This window comes from Protopterus annectens, chromosome 14.part0 (assembly GCF_019279795.1).
Source record: "Protopterus annectens isolate FY-2018-M chromosome 14.part0, PAN1.0, whole genome shotgun sequence".
Taxonomy (NCBI): Eukaryota; Metazoa; Chordata; order Ceratodontiformes; family Protopteridae; genus Protopterus; species Protopterus annectens.
The window spans coordinates 825,686,265-825,698,334 of record NC_056748.1 but is presented as its reverse complement, the minus strand read 5'-3'; the positions used below and the strand labels follow the sequence as shown (position 1 = coordinate 825,698,334).

The 12,070-nt window shown below is 38.7% G+C and overlaps 1 long non-coding RNA gene across 1 annotated transcript in view; it reads left to right on the top strand.

The window, feature by feature from the left end:
* The window catches only part of LOC122789272, a 193,421-nt gene that overhangs the window by 58,860 nt on the left and 122,491 nt on the right, over positions 1-12,070 (top strand). The gene's annotated exons all lie outside the window — the stretch shown is intronic.

Here is a 12,070-nt window from a genome sequence, read left to right as displayed (position 1 = left end):
CATTCGATACTGACTTGGATGAGTCGGGGGGATCCCCAAAGTCCCCCTCTGAGGATGTCTCTTTCTCAGACATCCTTGAACTCCTTAAGCAGAGGGGGAACTGGCCTTCCCTTAATCCTTCCGAGGACGAGCCAGTATACCTGGAGGCATTCGGGTCTCGACCGTCCACCTCCTGGGTGTCTCTGCCTTTCGACCCTCTTATGGACGTGGTGGCTCGGAAGGCGTGGATGGCCCCGGATTCGGTGGAACCCATTCCTCGGAGGCCTTCTAAATTCATTACGGCCCCACCTGATAGGCAATATTTGACAAAAGGTGTCCCGGTTGATGTCATGGTGGTGGCTGCAGCCACCAAGAAGGAACTAGCTGATCCTTCAGTACCTGTCCATCCTCCTAACAAGGATTCCAGGACTATGGATAGGTACGGCAAGGGGATTTTTTCTTCAGCGACCTTTGCCATGCGATCGCTGAACTACTTGTGTCACTTCACCCGCCTTCAAAGAGATATTCTTAAAGAGTTGGGAGAAGTTTTACAGGATCCGTCAGCTGCTGGGTCCCAGGATAAAATTAACTCACAGCTAAGAATCCTGAACTCTATTGTTAACTCCTCCATGTGGCTCATTTCATATGCAGCCAATGGAGCGAGTAGGGCCGCAGGTACAGGAGTGGCTTTAAGGCGTCAATCCTGGATGCGGCTTTGTAATTTTGCAGACCCCTTCAAGGCATCCTTCACAAACCCTCCCTTTGATGGTTCGACCTTGTTCGGACCTCAAGTGAAAGACACCTTGACTAGATGCGAACAAGATGGCAAGACTCTTTCTGCCGTAGGAGTCCGTTTCTCCACCCCTTCAAGACCTTACCCAAAAGGTCAGAAGGGAGGGAAAATGTGGTTCCGTAAATCTCAAGGAGTCATGCCTGACGCATGAGGTCAGTTTACCCCCAGAGGCAGAGGGGGTAACAACAACAGATGCCACCCTAGAGGCAGAGGGGGTCTGCAGAATCAGGGTAGCAGGGAGCCTCTCTCTGACAAACCCTTCCAGCATCCCTGAGATGTTGCCCGATTGTCCACCTTCGGAGGCAGTCTGGGGAAGATTATCGCTGTACCCAAGAGCCTGACTTTCCCTTTCTCAAGACAAATGGGTACAGTCGATTATATCTGAGGGTTACAAAATTCCCTTTATTCAAACCCCAGTTCAGCAAAAAGGAACCCTTCCAGACGTTCCACCCAGTCTAAGGGAACTAGCAGTACCAGAGATATCAAAACTGCTAGCAAAAAGAGCCATCCATCCAGTCCCAGCAGACCAAATAGGATCTGGAATCTACTCAAGGTTCTTTTTGGTACCAAAAAAGACAGGGGACTGGAGACCAATATTAGATCTCAGCAAACTAAACAAGTTTGTAAAGAAAACAAGATTCAAAGATGGTCACGCTTCAGTCCATTCTACCCTTTCTGGGCAAGGACAATTGGATGTGCTCGGTGGACCTTCAGGATGCGTACTATCACATAAAAATTCACAGGTGCTCCAGAAGGTTTCTCCACTTTTGGCTGGGGGCCAGTCACTTTCAATTCAGAGCCCTGCCATTTGGACTCACTACAGCCCCCAGAGTGTTCACCAAATGTATGGCAGTGGTTACGGCTCACCTGAGACATCAAGGATTCCAGGTGTTTCCATATCTAGATGACTGGCTCCTCACTGCCATCAACAGGCATCAACTTCTCCAAGCCAGAGATTACACCATTCACATTTGCAGAGGGCTAGGGATTTCTATAAATTTCGAAAAATCTGTCTTGTCGCCTTGTCAATCTATTACCTTTATAGGCACCAAATTGGACACCGTACAACTTTCAGCAAAGTTAACAGACCAAAGAATCTTGGACATTCAAAACCATGTCCATGTGATTCTTCTCAGCAACAAAATTCAGGCCAGATTTGCTCTGAAAGTATTGGGTCTTATGGCGGCCGCCATAACACTTCTTCCCCTTGCCCGCTTTTACATGCGTCTCCTACAATGGATGCTGTTCGCCCAATGGTCCTTTCAACAACTTCCCATGCGTCACAAGATCATAATAACTCCAACTTGCAAAAGGCATCTGACCTGGTGGATATTGTCCCCTCAAGTCCATCAGGGCAGACCCTTTGTTCCTCCCGCCCCGGTCGCCATGGTTACATTGGACGCCTCCCTGATCGGGTGGGGGGGGCATTATCAGGGCAGGATGGTCCATGGCACTTGGCAACCTTTCGAATGCCACCTGCACATAAATGTCCTGGAGATGAGAGCAGTGCTTTTAACGTTGCAAGTCCTCCACAACTCTCTTCCCCTGGGAACTATTGCAGTCCAAACAGACAATATGTCCGTAGTGTGGTATATCAACAAGCAGGGCGGAACCAAGTCCTATCCACTGTGTCGAGAGGCACTCAGACTTTGGCAGTGGGCAATCTCTTCTCAGCTGTTTCTGATAGCAACGCATATCCCCGGGAAATCCAACATCATAGCGGACAGGTTGAGCAGAGCTATTCTCATGCCTCACGAGTGGTCTCTCAAACAATCTGTGACGGAAGAGATTTTTCAGAAGTGGGGCCTTCCTTGCTGCGATCTTTTTGCTACTCCTCAAAACAGCAAATGCCCCAACTTCTTCTCTCTCTTCCCCCTTCCAGGCCATCCCCCCAGAGACGCTCTAATCCAAGATTGGCCCCGGGGACTTCTTTATGCCTTTCCTCCTTTCACTCTGATACCACAAGTAATTCAGAAAGCAACCGCCTTGAGAGCCAAGTTGATTCTCATTGCCCCTTATTGGCCTCGACAGATATGGTTTCCGTTCCTACATCGTTATCTTTTGGTACAGCCATGGCATCTGGACCCGGTTCCAAATCTTCTGACCCACCAGTCGGGGCAGCTGCACCAATCCATACCTTCTCTCAACCTCACTGCTTGGTTGCTCCGCTTCCATCCCTAGCCAGGCTTCCTATGATTTCTAATCCCATCCGGGATATCATAGTAGCTTCCCTTAAATCTTCCGCCAGAAGGATTTACACTAGTAAATGGCAACGTATCTCCTTCTGGGCAAAAGCTAGGAATATAGATCCCTTTACTGCTCCGATTCATTCGGTCTTGGACTTCCTAGCTGAGATTTTTCATTCAGGATCTTCTTCCTCCACAGTAAAAGTTCAGCTGGCAGCCATTTCAAATTTTCATATAGGCTTGTTGGACCACAACATCATGTCACATAAACTTTGCAAGGCATTCCTTAGAGGTATATTTTTACTTAAACCTCCGATTAGAGACTCCCCACCACAGTGGGATCTAAATTTAATTTTAACATCCTTGATTCTTCCCCCTTTCGAACCTGCAGCTACCTGTTCATTGAAATTTCTTTCTTGGAAAACACTCTTTCTAGTCGCCATTACTTCTGCCAGGAGAGTATCTGAGCTTCATGCCCTCTGCATTCGTCCTCCCTACTTAATCTTCCACAAAGACAGAGTTTCTCTAAGGACTAATCCGTCTTTCTTACCCAAAGTGGCATCGCAGACGAACTTAAATCAATCTATTGATCTTCCAGTTTTTTTCCCAAATTATTCTAATAGAGCAGAACAAAAACTACATTATCTTGATGTTCACCGCCAACTCAGATATTATCTGGACAGAACCAAACATTTTAGGAAATCTGATCAACTGTTTTTATCCTATGCAGAGAACAGGAAGGGCCTTCCAGTATCCAAGGTAACTCTATCTAGATGGCTGTCTTCTGTGATTACTTGCATTCATCAGCTCAGAGTTAAAGAGTTGATTTCTAGGCCAAAAGCCCATTCTACCAGAGCTCTAGCTACATCTACAGCTTTTCAGGCTAGACTTCCAATAGACACTATTTGTGCAGCAGCCACATGGGCCTCTCCTCATACCTTTGTTTCACATTACAAATTAGACTTGGCCTCCAGAGACAGAGCGAATTTTGGTTCCACCGTTCTCAAGAGTCTGTTCCATTGAGCCACCCAGGATAGAGGTGCTAGGGACGCGGTCCCATCCAGCAAGAATGAAGGTGAGATTGACAACTTAACATTGAGAAGTTATGTACCTACCATAACGTTCCATGTTAGTTGTCTTCTCTCGCCTTCTTTCTTGCGTCCTGCCCACCTTCCCCCTAGCCTGGTCAGACCGAGAAGATTGTTCCTCTTCCCTTAAGAGTCTTGATCCAAATTTTCCAACTAACCAGCTTTCTAGTGTCACTAGAACAGGTTGACCTTTTTTTCAGAGGATTATGATTATTGTTATTATTATTATTATTATTATTACCTCTTCCTCCTCCTCCTCTCCAGTTGGAGAAATATATGGCATAATTTCCTTAGCTACCAAACGAGATCTGGGTAGTCATCGCCTTGCATCATGGGATATAGGGTTGCCTTGAGCCGGTAAAATTAGCTCTCGAGCTTTAGTAAGTGGCCGAGTCGGAGCCGAGGATCGGCTCCGAACCCATCCAGCAAGAAAGAAGGCGAGAGAAGACAACTAACATGGAACGTTATGGTAGGTACATAACTTCTCATTATGGTACGTTTACTTACACATCTGTACTTTTTTCTGCATTTGTGTGCTGTCTAAAATGCCATTAGGCTTAGCCATCACTGATCAACTTATGTGAATGGTTGTGTGCCTGTAAAATATTATAAAATATTAGGAAATACCAGTGTTACATCTGTCCTTTTCCAAGTCTTAATCTTTATATGCAGATAATGCCAAACTGCTATGGTTTCAGTGTAGTCAGAGCCCTTTTAGCAATAATGAATTGTTTGCTTATTGTTTCCTGCAGTTGCAATGTGTCACTAGATGCTAATGCTTTATGAACACTAGCTTTGGTTCTTAAGACCTTTTCCTGGAGCACATTAGTGGTTTCCAGAGCATTTTATTATTTTGATTTCAAAGTATTCCTCTTTAGTCTTTTGAAAATGAGTCTTACCATAACCTATTATGTGCTTAAAACTGATTTTCTGAGTTTATTCTGAATTTGTTTTAAACAAAGAGATCCTCCTAAGTATATCTGTTGGGCTTTCAGCTCTAAAGTAAATATAGCAAGAAATAAAAAATAAAAAGCTAAGTTCTTCCACTCCCTTAGTGAAAAACCTTTACATGCCCATAGAGTATGCTTGACAGTTGACAAACTGCATTTTTTCTTAAGTTGAGATGGCTTTGCATTCTAGTACTATATCTAGCATTCTAGTTGCCTTAGAAGTTGATATTCTGAGGATAAGCTTAACAGATTAAATATTCGAGATGTAAAAATTACCAAGCAGTCTTTTCATTTAATTTCACATAAATAAATTGACTATCTTATTTTAAAGAGAAATTCAATATTTTTTGAATCAGAATATATGATCACCTGATAACCTAAAGAAAAGTCTCAGTGATTAGTTCACTTTTGCAGCTACCTTGACCAATGAAAGAGCTACAGTTTAGTCTTGTATTGTACAGTTTACAGCTACCATCTGGTATAATGTTATTTTATATTCCCTTACCAACCAATATGGATGGATTACAGTATTGCTTGGGTGTGCTATTTTCTACTGCCACGGCGGTAATATATAGAGTATATAGAATATATTTATAAATTATTTATAAATTATTCAGATCAATTTATCTGCGTTTATGCTCTATTTGATATTATGATTTGATGTTAAATTGATTTAAATACCAGTTTTTATATATTTTTTAAAATATGTTTATATATTATACTTATACAATATATTTTGTACATTACATTATATCTTTGCTGTTATGCACATTAGTTGATGATCGGTTTATCACATACATATATATTATTGGTGTAGATATATATCGTATCTTATAGTGAACTATTGCACCGTGCATTTTTCATAGATATTTTTAACACAAGGTCTATATATATTACTACATACAAATACTCAAGTATAGCACTTTATATATGTCTCATAAGAAGAAATTCAATGTAAGTTTTATACTTTAGATAAATTTCCTTATAAGGAAATACTATAATATACTCAAGTACACTAAGGAGACCATTTGAATGGATATAATATTAAAAACGGTGAACTTTTTAGTTTACCATTGTAGACATTTGTCACATTTGTTTTGAAAGTTGCAGTATAACTTTTTCAAAGTGCTTTCTCTACAGGAAATGTTTTCCTTATAAGGATGTGCTTTTAATTAGTAGTATAATTAATGACTCTTAATGTTTAATTGATATTCTCCCGCCAAATTTTAAATTAATTGGATGTTGGTTTTACTATATAAAATGAATTCATGCCATTTAGAATTTGTAACCTGAAGAAGCGCATTGTTAGATGCGTGAAAGCGCTTGTTTTGTTCTAATAAAATAATATTTGCTGCTATCGTGGAGGCTTTGGTGATTTGTTCAACAATCTGCACCTTATTTCTTTACTGAAGCCCTGGATGGTCGTGCTGGGTCTGCTGCTGATATTTTGGATTCTTGTTTTCCTTTTTCCGGCTAACCGTCACACGATGGATAATTCCAACATTGAACTGGACTATACACCTAAAATTATTAATGAAGGTATTAATTGGAACACTATCTTTCATCAACGTGAAAATTCTTTATTGAATTTTAATGCTCAAGTGAACACTGCACAGGAGGTGAATACCCATAGTGAAAATATGCAGGATTTCTATGAAGAGCTAAGAAGCTTGGAGAATAATCTCTACAAACTTCACAGATTAATTTGGCAGAGGAGACACCTGGAGGCATGCCAGCATTTTAAAGTCATTCCGCGGGGCATGCGCGTCCTCTGTATGCCTAGCTATGGAGAGACGCACCCAGATCTCCTACGAAAATGGCAACAGCTTAACTTGGAGCTTGGATATAGCTACCTAAAACTGCTCATTGATTATTTCCAGCCCGCGGAGAATGAACTTATTGAGAAAGTTGAAGGTGAGCATAAAAACATAATTACGAAGTATAAAAGTGAGCATTGTATATCTAAGCTGAATAATATGTTATCACAAGTGACTTTTTATAGTAACAAACTTGAACAAGTGAAGTTAAAAAAGTTGAAAAGAGACTGCAATGATTTTCATCTCGGCAATATCTTTATATGGCCGAGGTATAATGAAACAGCAGCAGTTAATGAGCCTAACCGGGCTAACAACAACTTGGCCAATAGCACGAATACTAACTTGATTTCTATCAATGTAGACAATAGTGCATCTAGCAGTCCTGCACTTATTTCACCGCAAGCAGAAATTGACATCACCTGTTCTAACTCATCCTTACCTTGTAACCAGCAAGGTCTAAAATTTCCAACAACAGGAGCCAGACCTAAAGAAGGTATAAATATGCTGAATTCTAGCTCAAACAAGGCTTCAGTTTTAAACTCGCCGCTCCCATACAGACAACGTGCCCCGCTGCGCTCCACCAGCAGGGGAAGGGGGAAGCGCAAGATGTCAGGAGACAACCGGCTGAACAGGAAAAAGAAATTTTAAATACTCTGTTTTTCAACATTTCATCTAGAGAACTAACAGAAACTGAATGTTCTATACTTAACAAAGGGTTATCATACATACCATCACGAGGCAGTGAATTATCAGAGACACTCATATTGCTCCGCAAATTTGCCAGGAAACTGACTTTAAGACTCTTGTTTCAAAATTCGGAATGTGTTGATGTCATATCTGAATCTATGGCTTTTAAACGGAAAAGTACTTTCACTCCACCAATACCTGGCTCCATAGAATGCTTTTTAAGAGCATGTGAATTTGATTTTTATAATTATTATAAAGATAAAAGACATAGGAAATTGTTTTATAACTTAGATCAATCACAAAGAAGCAGTTTGAATCTATTGTGCAATGATGATAGCGTGGTATTCAAACCTGCAGATAAAGGGGGGGGGGTGGTAGTAATGGACTCTAGCTTCTATAATAACCTGATGATTATAATGTTAAGTGATGAAACAGCATACACCAAGATTAGTAAAGCAGAAATTACACATATAATAAAAAATGTCCAAGATTCCCTGTATGATCTTCTAATGACAAGATGTATTGATAAACAACTATATGAATATTTAGAAATAGAAGCCCCTTTAATTCCCATCATAAAGGGACTCCCTAAAATGCACAAAGGGATATATCCCCCACCAATACGGCCTATAGTATCAGGCCGACTATGGGTAACTGAGAATGCATCACATTACATACAATATAAATTGTCTCCTTTGGTAGATAAAATTCCCACCATTCTAAAGAATTCATACACATTATTGGAAGATCTCAAAAATTCGACATGGATTGATAAAGTAAATCAAGAGACATTGTTAGTTACTTTAGACATAAAGAATTTGTTCACAAGTATACCCAATGACTTTGGTGTAGAGGCGGTCAGAAGTTGTTTGAATGAATTTAAAATGGGTAGTCAGAATGAACAATTTGTGATTTGTGCATTATTGGAGCTCACTCTTAATAATAATATTTTCATGTATCAGGATAAGACCTATAGACAGACATGGGGGGTAGCCATGGGCACCCCCTGTGCAAATGCCTATGCCAATATAGCAGTATATGAATGGGAAAGAACACATATTTTAAATAATGAGATCTTCACCACAAATATGATATACTATAGGAGGTTTGTGGATGACATTCTACTGTTTTGGAATGGAAGCAATGAGTCCCTAGAAGAATTTGTTAAATACATGGAATCCACCACCTCCTTTCTTAGGTTCACCTACGAAGTTTCTTTATATAAGGTGAACTATTTAGATGTAGCAATAATGAAGAATAGTCTGAATGGATTTACTACCTCATTATTCAGAAAACCATGCTGGAAAAATGCCATATTACATCATGAGAGCATGCATCCGCGTCATATATTTCCTAATATTATAAATAATCAGATGGATAGAATAACTAAAATATGTAGTGATATGAAGGATAGGGAGGTGCTTTTGAAGTTTCAAGAAGAATGCTTTAAAAATAGGGGATACCCTGAGCATCTGCAATCAGAATCTGAGGATCAAACAAAGACAGTTTGTAGTGTTAAACATAAATCAAATGAATATGGGCACTTTACCAGATCAAGAAGGGGCAAAATACTATATGATATTAAATTTACAAATGATGTTCAATATATAAAAGAGATTATTCAGAAGAATTGGAAGTTACTTTACATGAATCATGAATTAAAGAACATGGTAGGAGTCCGCCCTACCTTTAGATATAGTAACTGCCCGAATCTGAAAAGACTATTATGTAAAGAGAAGGTATTAAATATTCCTTTAGATATTAGGATGAAATATAGGCAAGGAACTTATCCATGCAATAGATGTTGTGTTTGCAAGCACATTAGTGTTCAACAATCTTTTGAAAATATGCAGATAGGTTATAGTTTCACACCCAATTTTTATGCCACATGCGATACTAAAAACATTATATACTTGGCGACATGTGACTCTTGCAATGTATACTATGTGGGCATGACTACACGTAGGCTCAAAGATCGAGCCTACAATCATCTTTATGATATACAAAAAATGAATACTAATAATGCTCTAGCTAGACATTGCCAGATTTTTATATCACATTCGTTTAAATTTAGAGTCCTACAGATACTTTACCCAAGTAGAAGGGAAGGTAATGCACGTGACACTTTAGAATTATATGAGTTAAAATGGATTTTATTACTTAGAGCACATATTGAGCCAGGCTTAAATACAGCGATTAACATCAGACCAGCGCTATTGTAAATATGATTGAAGTTGAATTTAATATATGAATAATTAATTGTACTAATATATAGAGTATATAGAATATATTTATAAATTATTCAGATCAATTTATCTGCGTTTATGCTCTATTTGATATTATGATTTGATGTTAAATTGATTTAAATACCAGTTTTTATATATTTTTTAAAATATGTTTATATATTATACTTATACAATATATTTTGTACATTACATTATATCTTTGCTGTTATGCACATTAGTTGATGATCGGTTTATCACATACATATATATTATTGGTGTAGATATATATCGTATTTTATAGTGAACTATTGCACCGTGCATTTTTCATAGATATTTTTAACACAAGGTCTATATATATTACTACATACAAATACTCAAGTATAGCACTTTATATATGTCTCATAAGAAGAAATTCAATGTAAGTTTTATACTTTAGATAAATTTCCTTATAAGGAAATACTATAATATACTCAAGTACACTAAGGAGACCATTTGAATGGATATAATATTAAAAACGGTGAACTTTTTAGTTTACCATTGTAGACATTTGTCACATTTGTTTTGAAAGTTGCAGTATAACTTTTTCAAAGTGCTTTCTCTACAGGAAATGTTTTCCTTATAAGGATGTGCTTTTAATTAGTAGTATAATTAATGACTCTTAATGTTTAATTGATATTCTCCCGCCAAATTTTAAATTAATTGGATGTTGGTTTTACTATATAAAATGAATTCATGCCACTTAGAATTTGTAACCTGAAGAAGCGCATTGTTAGATGCGTGAAAGCGCTTGTTTTGTTCTAATAAAATAATATTTGCTGCTATCGTGGAGGCTTTGGTGATTTGTTCAACAATATTCCCTTACCAACCAATATGGATGGATTACAGTATTGCTTGGGTGTGCTATTTTCTACTGCCACGGCGGTGGTTCATGTGGTCTGCTGTATAATGAGTAATATTGCTTAGATATAGGGATTGATATGTAGTTGCTGGGCAATAGTGTAAACACTTTATTAAAATACCGAATGATGGGAGATGTGAATTACTTATGGATTATAGGGTGTAATGTTGTGCAATGGCATTCACAAAATTAAGATGAGTTTATTTTATTTGTTACTTATTTATTTTGACATTTGATAGCCAGGTATGTCCGAATGAGCATGAGCCCTTTTTCACAGGAGGATGGGGAGAAAGATCCATCCAGAAAAATAACATAGCAGAGTTAATACATGATACAGAAAATGTTAGCTACATGTCAGATACCAAATATAGAAGTAGCTATAGATACCAAAAAAAAAAAATCTCAAAATATATTGCAAAATCTCAAAAACAGTACACAATAAGTCAATCAGCTAGCAAAATGGGTATAGAAGACAAAAAGTAGTAGGTATAGTTTCATGACAAATTTCAGTAATACAATACAAAACAGAAACACCATACGAGCTCTGGAGTAAAGAAATACAATATAAGAAATACTTATAAGTTAAATATTGGCTAAAGTGTTATAAAAGGGGGAACAGAAAGGACATCAAAAACAGAAGAATGTGATGGGAGAAAGGGATAGGTATGAGAAATAATGAAAGAGTTTCACACTTACTCCTATTGCAAGCAGTTTTCTGAAAGCACTGTTCCCTAAGTTAGAGTCTCTCTTCCTATGTAATAGTACCTCTCTCTGTTCATCCATAAAGCCCTGCTTGCCCTGAATGATGGGAAGCAGTAATCCAGTAAGATTGTGGAATGGCCAAGGAGGACCACTGGGGATAAGTGTGCAAGCTCTCTACCTGATTTTGTGTCTGTGGGGTGGGGGGTGTGGTCCACCATGTTGGATACATCTCTGGGAACAGGAGTGACATGTATTTCTCCTCCAATAAGGTTGACCCTCAAGGTATATCCACTCCATAAACTTGAATGCCTCCCTGGTGGAACTGGGTTCAAAGGCTGTGATTTTTTTGAAGTCAGGATTTACTTCTTCATAAGGCAGGAATGTCAGGGTGGTAAATGATGTACTGGTGTCTTACAGCTAGACCAGATGTTGCATTTGGATCCTCTAGCAGATGGTCTGTCTTACATGGAATATACAACCCCTAGTTCCTGCGGAGTGTATGCTTCTTTAGACTGCTTGGATAGCCACTTTCCCAAAGCTGGTCAGCATGTACCATGAGCTAAGCTCCTCAAATTTTGCTTAGCTAACTGAAGGAGCATCTACTTGATCTGACTGTAGGGCTATTCTTCCTATTATTACAGACTTGCTGTTTGATCAGGAGTCTCATTCCCTGGTCCAGATACTAGAAAAATAATATAAATATTGTTTGATAGGTTTCAGTTTAATGATTTTGATACACATACTT